The sequence below is a fragment of the Natrix helvetica genome, assembly GCF_964273705.1.
Source record: "Natrix helvetica genome assembly, chromosome: 2".
NCBI classification, from domain to species: Eukaryota; Metazoa; Chordata; class Lepidosauria; order Squamata; family Natricidae; genus Natrix; species Natrix helvetica.
The window spans coordinates 137,443,017-137,456,488 of record NC_138552.1 but is presented as its reverse complement, the minus strand read 5'-3'; the positions used below and the strand labels follow the sequence as shown (position 1 = coordinate 137,456,488).

At 38.4% G+C, this 13,472-nt stretch overlaps 1 protein-coding gene across 2 annotated transcripts in view; it reads right to left on the bottom strand.

Moving 5' to 3' along the window:
- Nucleotides 1-13,472, bottom strand: part of FGF18 (fibroblast growth factor 18) — a 152,420-nt gene that overhangs the window by 90,481 nt on the left and 48,467 nt on the right. The window lies entirely within an intron of this gene.

Genomic DNA, 13,472 nt, shown 5'->3' with positions numbered 1-13,472 from the left:
GAGGGTTGGCATGCCCTTGGTCTCCAGAACCCCATCAAGTTCTCTGTTGGAGAAGAGGTTACTAGTTTGAAGCTCCTTTTCATTCCATATGAAAGCTAAGAGCACACCTTCCATGAAGCTAAGGGCACACAGTGTTGAATGACAGTGCCAGGAAGCTACAGGTAGCCCAACTCAAGCCTTATGTTGGCATCCAGTAGTGCATCCCCTTGGCCCCCAGAAAGTCTATTCCTGATCCTTTTGACATCACCATGTTGCGAACTCAAGGAAATCCAATCTACTATATACCTACTATATGCCCAGCAAAAAACCAGAGCAACTCCATACGAAAGCAAACAGAACCTTATTTCTGGATGAGCCTAATGATTACAAGTAATTTGGGAAAGAAACACCACTCATTTATGATGAAATATATGCCTGCTATTGTGCAGGAGAAAGAACATGCAAAGTCATAAGTGCCTCTCCCCCAATTTTTAAAATCTATCAAACTTTTATTTGTATCCCATCTTTTGTTCCAGACTCAAGGTACTTCCTCCTCTCCTTTTTCCCCACAACAATCCTAGGCGGACCTGAGAAGGATGCTGAAATCTCCTACATTTTTTTATATTCTTGCCAAAATTGCACAGAAGAAACAAATGCACATACATATATATGAGTGCTATGCAAAGCTCTATCCTCATTTGTCCCCCCTTTTTTTAATGTCACATTTTCTCTTAAGAATGCATAAGCGGTCAAAATGGTAATCCTAGGTAGCCTTGAATACAATGAATATTTTATTTTCATTAGCTGCAAAAGGATAGCAATGCTTTCAACAAATGAATAGGAATCTGAGTGTGGCCTTCACACAAACCATTTGGCTTGGCTTATACTACAAAGCATTTAATAATGTAAAGTATATAAAAAGGGTTCAGCTGTCACTGCTTTTAAAGGAGATTCATTTCTAAAAATTAGGCCTCTTTCTGGTTTCAAACGTGTCTCTTTAATACTCCAAAAACACTTCTTTTAACTTCCAGACACTGCAACCAGCCTAATAGCAATTATTTCCTTTATGACCTTCCAAACATATAAAATTATCTCAGCAACGTCAACATGAAATATCTAAGATGTCTCTTTCCATCGTCTGGAAAGTAGGGTAATCACTATTTTGTTTTCATGGTTTGGGCAGATTTCCACTCTGTCAATTAGAAAATTTGCAAAGCCACTTCCTGAGTTCTTTTATTTTTTTTCAGGTGTGTCTTGAAAAATAACAGATTATTTGCTACCATTTTCGTTTCCAATCTTAACTGCAGCAACCTTAATCAGCAAACTGCTGGGTTGAGGTTGCTGATTGAATCAGAGACGGCTAACCTTTCTTTCGTTGCATGCCGAAAGCGTGCGAGTGTCACAGTGTGCATCAATACCCATAATGCAATGCGCAACCCCTCATACTCCCCAGCCCCCTCACACATGCACCCCACTCCTGTTGCCCATTTTTGGCTTCTAGGTTGGTGCAAGGGGCTTTCCAGGCCCAAAATGGGATGCGGGGGGGGGGGGCGCATGTGCCATGTCCGTGCTGTGCTTTGGCCCTGGAAGGCCTCCTGCACCAATCTGGAAGCCAAAACAGGGCACGGGGATGCTATGTGAGGTCCTAAAATGCAATGTGAGTGCTCCCCCCATGCATGTGCATGTGCATCCCCCAGATGCATTCCACCCCCTGGACCTGCGTGGCAGAGACCCAAAGACCAGCTGTCTGGCAGGAAATGTGCGCGCATGTGCGTTGGAGCTGGGAGGGGGCAACGGCTGGCATGCCCGCAAAGAGGGCTCTGTGTGCCACCTGTGGGACGCGTGCTATAGGTTTGCCATCACAGGGCTAGAGAGATCCTATTTAACAATGACACATTTCTAACTACCATAGGCATACAAATAGTAACCCGTATATTTGTGTGTGTCTCTTCCATCTGAGAGAGAGGAACAACCCCTGGCCCCATGTGCATCCCACCACCGCAAATGCACGCACGACCACTCCGTGCTCCCCTGCCGCCATGCATGCACCCTGTCCCCCCTCACCCATTTTTGGCTTCCAGGTTGGTGCAGGAGGATTTCTAGGCCCAAAACAGGGTGCAGGGGCACTGCACAAGGCCCCAAAATGCAATGTGAGCATCCCCATGCATTCACCCCACCCCCACACCTGCATGCACCCATTCCTTGCATGCGCCCACCCCTACACATGTGTGGCAGGACAAGCTGGCCAGCGGGAGGCGCATGTGTATGTGCAGTGGAGCTGGGCTGGGACAACAACTGGCATGCCCACAGAGAGGGCTCTGCATGCCACCCATAGCATGCATGGCATAGGTTCACCATCACTGTTCTAGACAGTTAGGAAGTTGACACAGATCATAGGTTTTCTTGATTTATATGTCTTCCTAGTGGCATTGGAAATTACTCTTATGCTAACTTTCAGTTAACAGAATGAGATGAAGCCTTCGGCCATCATCTCTTTCTAGCTTTTTAAACACAGAAAGGAATATGGTGCAAAACAGGTACAGTTGATTTTTGCAGAAGACAAAAGTGTTGAAGCGCAGAGCCAGAAGCAGGAAAAAGGCCAAGCATCTGACAATGAAAGATCAGATTAGTATTGTTTTATTTAGTGTGATGGGGGAAAAAATAGTTGAAATTCTGGGAAGAGGTGGGAAGGTGTGAAATTTTTTGCACAACATAGTTATGAGATCATGAAAGAGAACGTTCTTTTTTTTCCATTGTATGGTTTTTTTTTTTTTTTTTTTGCAGCTTTAGCGATTTCCCACACTTCAGTTAAATCCAGATGGACGGTCTCACGAGGAAACACCTCTACGGTGTTTTTTCACACCAGGAAGCCAGGGCATCCTGGGAATCTGCAGCTTGGCAGGCAAATGAGGAACAGAAAATAGCAGTCCGCCTTCGGTAACCAACAGCAAGTTCGTTCTACCCTGAGAATGAGGTAATGAAAACAGAATCTTGTTTTGCAGAGAAGGAAAATAATGGGGAATTAGAGGAGAGATTTCAGCACGGTATTAGCCACAGGTATAGGTTAGGCACAAGCCAGCAGTGGTTAAGAATGAAGACAAGAAGCAGAAATGGGATAAAAGGAACAGAGTCGAAGCAATTTGCTCAGATTAAATAAAATGGGGGGGGGGGCAGTGGTTAGGTGAACACAACTTGTGAAGTTAATTTGACAATACTCAGACACAGCAATCATGCATCTTAGATGGTACCCTTAAATTACAGAATTCAATCTGCCAGGTTTCTTGGGGTACCAGAAGTTTCAGAACCCAACCAATGAAAACTTCAGATTGTGAGAGACGGAGAAATTAAATGACAAGAAATAGGACCTTGTGAGCATAGAACATCTTCTTGGAAAATGGTAACGACACAAGGACACCATTTTTTGCAACTACAAAAGAACCACTAAATCTAAAAAAGAAACCTCTTGCAGATCTACCTCAAATCATGTATATCAGCTTCTATAATTTAATGGCACATGTGGCACAAACAGCCAACATATGATTGGTGCAGGAAAGTCAAGCAACAGAGTTAGATTTTGTGATCTTTTCAGAATTAGATGATGGGAGATTTTCACATCATGCCTTGTTTCCTACAAAAGGGCAAATAGCATTGAATGCTACATTCAGTTCCAAAGAAAGGATGAAGTTAAAAGGGATCATTAAAATGTAGCAAGCTTCCCTTGCAAAATAACTGCTTTAGACTTGAGTATCTTCAGTTAAAACGATCCAGTTAAAAAAAGGTCTCCATCAGCATCCAACTAAGGTTCTTATTCAATACTTATACATGCATCTTACTATTTCTTTTTAAGGTAGCTATTGTTATGCAAAGTCGTGGCAAAGAATGAGAAGTAGTGAACCACAGAAATTAAAGGCAGGCAACAAAAATCTAGTTTACATCAACACAGTGCACTAATATATTTCCATTTCTTTTCACTGCAGACCTTCCTTGTTTTCACCTGCCTCACCGATTTCCTTTTGTCTTTAAATTTCTCAGCTTTTTTTCAGAATGTCATCAACACCATCTAGCCATGACTTTCATGTGCCTGCCTGCTTTCTTTCTTTCTTTCTTTCTTTCTTTCTTTCTTTCTTTTTCTTTCTTTCTTTCTTTCTTTCTTTCCTTCCTTCCTTCCTTCCCTCCCTCTTTCCTTCCTTCCTTCCTTCCTTAATCGCTGGAACTTCTGAGCTATATCACTAGGCACAATTGGATGGAAAGTGTAATTAAATTACACATTTATTTAAATAACCATTTATTAAATGTTCATTTTATCCTAATAAATTCGTTATTTTCATCACATACCAAATTCAGCACGATCCCTCAACTCCATATTTATCTAATGCATTCCATAATAGAAGCTTATTCGCTTTCTGATATACATTCTCTAAATAACAATAAACTTCTCTTTGCCCATTCATATGTTTCTCAGTGAACTGCTGTAGAGCAAAAATCTATACCTTGCTCTCAAATATTTACTCGTTGTTACATCTCATATCTTTTCTGTCAGATTCTGCAATGCTTTCCCAGGGATTCTTAAAGGTATGTTTATACATACCTTTTCCTTTTTATAAGAGAATTATAATGGCATTCTTGTAATAATTATGCATGAACTTTATATTCATATGCACATTAAACGAACTACATAGCTAACATCACATCAATTGCACCAACAACCTTTGCAGAGTTATCAGTCTTCAACATTCTCATCACACTTTTCATTATGTTTCGTCTTGGACAGCTACATTTATATTTATAATATCTAAACATACCTATGACATATACAATATCCAAATTTTCATCACTGCACTCCGAAAAATCCTTCCAGTAAGCATCAATAACATGAATCTAATGCACATTAGATGAGGATCCAATTGATTGTAAACTTGGAGAACATTTCAAGGAGTATTGTATCTGACAACATACTAGAATAACTGGACTCCATTTTCCTGAATCAATTAGTCTTTGGCAGTAACACCATCCCCTTAACAATTGTTTGGAATTTTGATATGCAATATCATCCTACTTGAAAATTTCTCATCACTGTTGATTGATTCTCTTTGGAGCCAATTTGAGTTGCTTTGCTACATCATTGATTGGAGTGCTTTTGGGTAAGTAAAATTCAATGACATTCCCTTGAAAAGTCTTTGTTAATGCAATCTAAGTAAAAAGCACTTAGGAAATGAAACTGAAATTGAACAGGAAGAAGAAGCTGACTGTTGGGACAAACCTCCCTTCAGCTGCCAGAATTTAGAAATATGAGATGGGACAGAAATACAAGGGCACCTTTAGAGGATGGAGAGAAGCTGACAGGTCCTCTCTGAATTGGAATGACATTCAAAACAATTATTCTAACCTTTGCTTTATTTTATCACATTTGAACTAAGTATACTGTGAATTAAACAACACCAGGAATATGCTCCATCTTGTAATTTTAACTATTAATACTTCCTACATATTAAAAGAAAAATCCTGCATTTCTGTAGAAGTCATATCAGAATATTGATCCATGAGTTCTTTTTTCGTCACTCTTTTTTTTAATTGACTTCTTTTAAAACTGTGAGCCCATAAAAATACCTTTTACAAAGGCTCCTTCCACATATTCTCTTGATACACTCTAACAGAATGCTATTCAGGCCACAGCAGGATTGTGTTACTACACAAACTTTGAAACCTGATCCATCCTGGAAAATTCAGTTAGTTGTATACAATAGGCTTAATTGTAAAACATCAAACAACAGCTGTGAATAGCTATGGAAATATGTAAAAAAATACAAAAAAACAAGGGCAGGTTTATGAACAAACTTCTTTTCCCATCTACCATCATAACTATTTTTACAGAAGAAATGCCTATTCACAAAACAATCTGTGTAATTCTCATAGTTAATAGAGCATAAGCTTTGAGAATATGGGAAGCTATCAAGCATATTATTAGTATTAGTATTAGTATTCCTCAACTTATGACCACAATTAAGCCCAAAATTTCTATTGCTAAGAGAGACAGTTGTTAAGTGAGTTTTACCCCATTTTACGACCTTTCTTGCCATAGCTATTAATTGAATCACTGCAGTTGTTAAGTTACTGCGGCTTTTAGAGCCATTAGAAATAAAATAAAATAAAACAGTCATAATAAATGGCTTTAATTAAGAGGCCAACTAATGGCTGTCTTTATGCCCTTCTCAGCCAGCTATAGGTAATGAATATATTATATAATATCTTTGTTTCAGATGATTTAAATGGATTCAGTCTTAGATTTTAATTCCAGGCGTCCACTTGCTAAACTTCTTTTCTTTCACACTGTATCATGGTTTCTCAAAGAATTGCTTATTTGCTTCTACTGTTTTGACTGAATGAAAATTTTCAAAAAGAAAAATACTTGATGTCGCTTTGCCTTCTTCTGATAACATCGCAGCATGCTTATACCCCAAGTAAATGAATAAGGCTGTGATATCAATATTATGGTACCACACCATAATCTATCAGAGTTGCTGTTGCCGAAGAAGAGAGGCAGGCATAGTTGTGGTTCTAAAAAATAGAATTAAAGAATGAAACACAAAGCAAATATCTGCCTTTCACCTATCACAATCCATGTTACAGATAGTTGGAATATTGCTTATTGATCTTTGGATGTGTTTGCCTATTAGAAATCTTTAGGGCCTGAAATTTTGTGATTATTATTATTATTATTTTGGCACAGTCAAAAAAGATTGGAGAGTTGGCCATACTGTCTAGAGATTCAAAAAAGACAACCCGGGAGGATGTCAGATTAAGGTTGGGTGCTGTAATTCATGACACAGCATGGAATAGGTCAAAGGAGACATAGCAGAAACCAGTAATTCATGTCACAATGGCCAGCTGAGATTACGGTGTCAAATTGGAGGGGAAGGCCACACACTGTGGGTCACTTTTCAATATTTGCCTGGTAAAATAGACATACTTGTTTTCCCACATTTCTTGAAAATACAACAGAACATGTCAGGTGAATACCCAAGCACCATTGAACGTAGCATTTAATCAGCCCAACATAATCTGTCATAGCATTTTAAGTTTCAGAAGCACTTTTCCTTTTATCAGAAGAGTGCAATCAGGTTATTTATTTGGGCATTTAGTACCCCCACATGTGTATGGGTATGTTGACATTCAGCATACTGTGTAACATAGCACTAGATTCTAGAATTTTGAGATCAGAAAGAGAACAATCCCATGGGGTTACCAGAACAAGGAAAGATGTATATGTATCTCATGTTTGCCCATAAAAAGCAATTGGCTTTAAGAACCTTTTATAAAAAGCAATAAGAAATTAAGCAAACATTTGCTTTGGCTAACACTAAAAACTACTGAACTAGGGGAAAAGTGCTAAAAGCTAGAAAGTGGGATTTTTTTAAAAAAAATAGCACAGTTGTTAGTTAATGTACAGTATAATAGGAACAAAATATTTGGTTCTATTTGAATGTAAATGTTAAATTCACAGAAAAACTAAACATTCATAATGCTTTGAAATAAGCACTTATCCGAGCTTTGCAATGAAATTTGATACTCCACAGGAAAACACTATATTGAAATAGAGAGATGATAGATAGATGATAGATAGATAGATAGATAGATAGATAGATAGATAGATAGATAGATAGATAGATAGATAGATAGATAGATGATAGATAGATAGATATGAATGGATGGATGGATGGATGGATGGATGGATGGATGGATGGATGGATGGATGGATAGACGGACATGCACAAATGTGTAGTTTGCAAAATATTATTGGAAATTCTTTCTAAAATGTATATATTTGGAAATAGCTTATAAATGGAAAAATGAACATAAATATATATTTTGTGCATTTTCTTTTTAAAAAAGCAAATTAGTTAATTAACTCATAAAAATATACTGAGACATAGTAAAACTGATAGAAAAAACAAAATGGATAGTTTCATAGGATTTTTCTCATTTTAACAGTTATATTTCTCATCACACCCTATCATGAGATGGCTGGACATGTTCAATTCACAAAAACTGTGATAGAGTTGCTTGAATTAAATTTAAATTTTAGGCCATATACTACCTGATAGTTTTTTTAAAAAAATATTTGTTAAATAGCTATAATTTGAGGGCATTTGTAAGGATGAGAAGGCAACAGGTGATGCTGTTAGTGAAGATGGCAAAATGGAGTGTTTTAATTAAAGAAAATAATTCATCTAATTTTATCTCTACTTGGAAATTGTTTCTGGACTTTTGCTCAAAACTGGGGGGGGAAATGAAATTTTGATTTTAGATTTTGAAGATTAGAATGATTTTGTAATTGAAGAAATGGCTTGAAATGTTGTTAAATGTAAAGCAAAAGGTTGATGTTGGATTAGTTTTGTAATCTATTGCAGGATCCCCAACCCCCCAGGCCATGGACCGGCACCAGGCCATAGCATGTCAGCAAGTGGGCCACGCAAGCAGGCAAAGCCCCATCCATGGGCAGCATGCAAACCCCTCCAGGCCGCGGAAAAACCTCTTCCCGTGGAACTGGTCTCTATTGCCCAAAAAGTTGGGGGGCATTGATCTATTGCGCCGAAGCAAATCTTCTATATTTTTACCTTATAATAAAACTTTAAAACTGGAGAAAGCAACACTGTTTTGGCAACACAGAGTGTTTTTACTGGCTTACTTCTAAAGAAAAAGAGTTCATATGAGTTGTTGCTTCTTTCATGAGACCATTTCTTAAAAACAGAAAGATTCCCAAGAAGATATATCTCTATCTCTATATATCTATCTATCTTTATACATACATACATACATACATACATACATACATACATACATACATACACATACTTACAAAGGAATTGATTTCTGACGCTTCAAGATAAATTACACATTTTTGGGTTGCAATGAGTGGAAACTACTAACCAAACTTTTACCCTATACAAGGAGTGCAGCAAGTCTATGTTGCAATGCTTCAGCAACATCAAATTGACCTAAAGTACCCCCCCAAAAAGGTTGGCAACCTTCAAAAAAATTCACAGATAGAAATCACCAAGGAGGATTAAATCCCCACATTATTTTCTTAAGGTCATTTCAGGATTTACAAGGTTAGTGGTGCAATTGTGCGTGCATGTGTGTCTGTGTAAGACCGAGTGTGTCCCAGGGAGTCCTGTGTTGTTGGTTTTTTTAAACCGCAAAGAGTTAATTGTGTAACTTCACACAGTGGCCAGGCAGAATGTGAATAGTCTAATGTTAGAAGCTCCATGTCTGCTCCAAAATTCTACCTGAAATCCTCCATAATATACAAAGTACCTATTTATTCCTGAGTTGATATTTCTCTCTCTCTCTCTCAGCATGTCTCTTTTAAAAAAAAAAAAACTGGAAAGCATGTAAGAATAAACTGGGCTGGAAAAGTGGCACTGTTTATTCAGTTCTTCAGCATGCCCTGAACCCCTTCTTTCAAAGAAAAGGTATTGGGATGTTCCCCATACAGAGTCTACAGAAGCACAGGGATAGGTTATTATTGTTGCTTAATGACTTGTGTTATTTATGTATAAAAAAGAAGACGAACACAACGCAACAATCTAAAAAATAAAAGGGAGAAAAATACATATACTACATTACGCAATACATTAAAGAAAGAAAGCAGCTATTTTTAAATAGCTGATTAAACTTTAAACTTTCATTAAATGATATTGTCTACACACAGATAAGAGGGCGAGCACAGCTAACATTTTAAAACTGGAGTAACAATATATTTCCATCATAACAAAGCGAACTATTTTGATATACTCCAAGAACAATAAACTTGTTATAAATTGATAAATTCCAAATTGTTATTGTGTAGTTCAACACCATGTTCACATCTCCTAACCACTTATTTCCATCTGCTAAATCGTATTTACAAACTTAGGCCTATTAAATTCCTGATAATCAAAACAGAAAAACTGTGGAACATGCTCCAGTCCTATGTCAAAATCCCCTTCACCTAGAGCATAATGAGGTTTGACAATGAACCTTTTTCTGAACATCCTCTGAGGAGTCCAATAAATATTTTTAAAAAGGGAAACTTTTGTAGAATTTTGCATACTCTAATATTGTAGGAAACATATTTAACATTCTTTAAAACCCACTTCCATTGATTTGTTAACATGGGACATTCTGTTCCCAAATTCTTGCAGATTACCAATATCTGATTTATTATTCTTTAATTGTATATAAACATGAATTGTAAATTGAGAATCTCCCAAAACTCCTTTCACTAATAATATTTAGGGATTCAGATACTGCCAATGCATCAGGTTGAAATTGTACAGCTGAGAGGACCGTTAATTTAATATAATGCCATTGTTTAAATTGCTCTGGCAAAACAGCAGATGATTTAATAGATTCATTTACAATGAGCAAACCTAAAGAATTAATACCACTTTTTGCCCAAGGACTCAGGGGGAAAAAAAAAGATTTTCTTGCAATTTTCAATTGAGTAGTATCCAAAAAGTGTCATGTGTCGTGAGAATGGAGATCCTGAGAATAAGGATCAAGTTTAAACTTCCATCCCAAGGTTTTCCAAATATGCCTTCAATGAGGAAAAACAACTGAATTTCCACTAAAAAGAGAGCCAGTCCTGCCAAGAACTTAAAGGGGTCAAATAATATCTTTCTAGACGTACCCATAATAGTTTTTAAGCAAATCACAGAGTAGAGTGCAAATCATAACATAGGCAGTGTTAAAACTAGAAGTCCAGAAAAAATAAAGCTCCTATCTTTGTAAGGAAATTGCAATTTAGATAACAAAAATGTTGGAGTCTTTTAAGGATTAAAGGGCACAGAGCAGGCCACATGGCATTGTTGTCATTGCACCAGCCTCTTTAGTATATGAAGCAACCATCGATGCTGCCTAACGGAAGGCCAAGCCCTCCAAGTTCTAGAGCCAGGTGTCTATTAGGAATTGCTTCTGATAAACGCTCCCATAAATTCAGGCTCCCTGCCTAGGAGAAGCTGCAGTCGTTTGGAGGGGGGAGTGAGTGGTCAATTGAGGACCTAGATCAGGGGTGTCACTCGATTTCATTGAGGGCTGCATCAGGGTTGTTTTTGACCTCAGGGGTGAGGGCTTGGCCAGGGGGCATGGTCAGTGTGCGTGACCAAGGGTGGGCATGGCCAGCTTGACGTCATTCATGTCGGGGGCACCTGTGGTGGCAAGTGCTAAGTCAGGACTTCCCTGAGACCCTCACACACTCTCATTATAATCTCCTTCCTTCCTTCTTTTTCCTTCACTCTTCCTTCTTTCTTCTTCTTCCCCTCTTTACTTCTTTTTCCTTCCTTTTGTTTTGTTTTTAGTTTGTTTTGCTAGATCTCTGCCAACGAAAAGAGAGCTCCTTTTTTGCTGGCAGAGGGATGCAGGAGGCATCGTGGCCTAAAACAGGGCCCAGCTGGGCTGCGCACAGGCCCCCCCCCCTCCGAGCTCCATTTTCGCTGGCAGAGGCACTGCAGGCCGGTCCTTTGCTGTTTCCAGGGTGGCCCTGTGGGCTAGGTCTAAGTAACCCGTGGGCTGGATCCAGCCAGCGGGCTTTGAGTTTGACACCCCTGACCTAGATTGTACCTTCGACAATAGAGATGTGTTCCACCATGCCTAATCAGAACATGCTAGGCAAAATTACAGGCTTCATGACAATAGGAAAGTTCTGAATTAAGTATTGGCATAGGACTAGAATGTATATTTATTGACTTACATTTTAATTTTCTTTTCATTCAGGGATGGATCCCAGGACACAGAAACACCGATTATGAAGAACAATATTCTGTTCTTCAGTATATATGAGAAACAGAATAGGACATAGAACAGAATATATGAAGAACAATATATGAAGTTCAAAGGTATATAGGTCAACCTCTCAGCTTACTATTTAAAAAAATCCTTATAGCAATTTTTCTTATTAACCACAAAGGCAAGAAATTCTGTGAGCTACTCATGATCACAAATGGCTTTCATACTTGAAACACAATGGGGGGAAAGTGGTTATCTGCACACAAACCCAACATTTGTCACAACATATTTAAACATGCCCTCATATAGGAAATACCGCTTTTCCAATACCTGGTTAAACTAATTTGCCCAGTCTCTGTCTTCATGAATGGGGTAGATTTCTGCCCTTTTGTGGATGTGATTTGCAAACATAAACAGCAAGAAAATTTTACAATCGTGCTTCAAGTTGTGATAACTTCCCTGCAACTTATTTCCAAAAGTACAGCTGGATCACTTTTTTAATCACTTGTTTTGGGACTATATCAGGGGTGGAGACCTGATGGTTTTCCAGATCTCAGTGCAGTGCAATTCCTGTTATCTAACCACTTGCTAACAGGGCATGCTAAATGTTGTAAGCTCAGTAACGTTCAGAGAAATGTGGGATTTACTGCCCCAGCACATCACATGAAGAATTAAACTAATTCTGCAAAGCATTGTGCCAAACAGCTTGCACAATTGGCTCCATCATTTTATACACTATATGGAAATAGACACATTGGCTGTTTTGCATCATCAGTGGATGTAACCAGAAATACAATCTTGTTGCCCCACGTTTTCACCTAGCAAAGCCAGCAGAATCCAGACTGCAGCAACTCAGAAACCTCAAGGTCAGGCCAATCCCTATGAAGTTCAAATATGTGTTTACAACATTTGGACAGTGCTGCATCCACCTTATAGTGCCAAATGGTAAGACACAATCCAAGGGGTGAAGAAATGAACTAATGGTGCAATGTTCTTAAGCGGGGAAAAATATTAAGTAACAATATTGCTTCCCTGGCTCCAAACACATGTATGATGTTATTTCCACCAAGTAAGTGTAATTTCTCCATTCCACATACTTAGACAATAAATCTGAGGATGCCTTTCACTTATTCTGACCCTGGCTACACTTCTCATTTTTAGACAAGGGGGTCTTATCCTTGGAAAAACTCAGTGGTCACTCATGTGCTTTTACAATATCCACGAGCCCAAATAAAACTAAACGGTTGGCACAGAGAGGTCAGGGGAAGGGGCTTTCCAAAATAACAGATAGAAGAATGGAACCTAATTCTTCAAACAAGTGACAGATCTTGCATAAGGGGATATCCTGTGGGGGATGTAGTAATGTTGGCTATTATTCAGTATATACTGTTCCTTGTTATCTCCAGAGATTCAAGGAAATAACAGCCTTAGAAAGTAGATCAGGCTAAATGATGAATGGAATGGAATGGAACAGAACAGAACAGTTGGAAGGGACCTTGGAGATCTTCTAGTCCAACCCTGTTTAGGCAGGAAACCCCTTTATCATTTCAGACAAACGGTTATCCAATCACTTCTTAAAGGCTTCCAGTGTTGGAGCATTTACAACTTCTAGAGGCAAGTTGTTCCACTGATCAATTGTTCTGTCAGGAAATTTCTCCTTAGTTCTAGTTGCTTCTCTCCTTGATTAGTTTCACCCATTGCTTATGATTATGAACAGCCAGTTTACT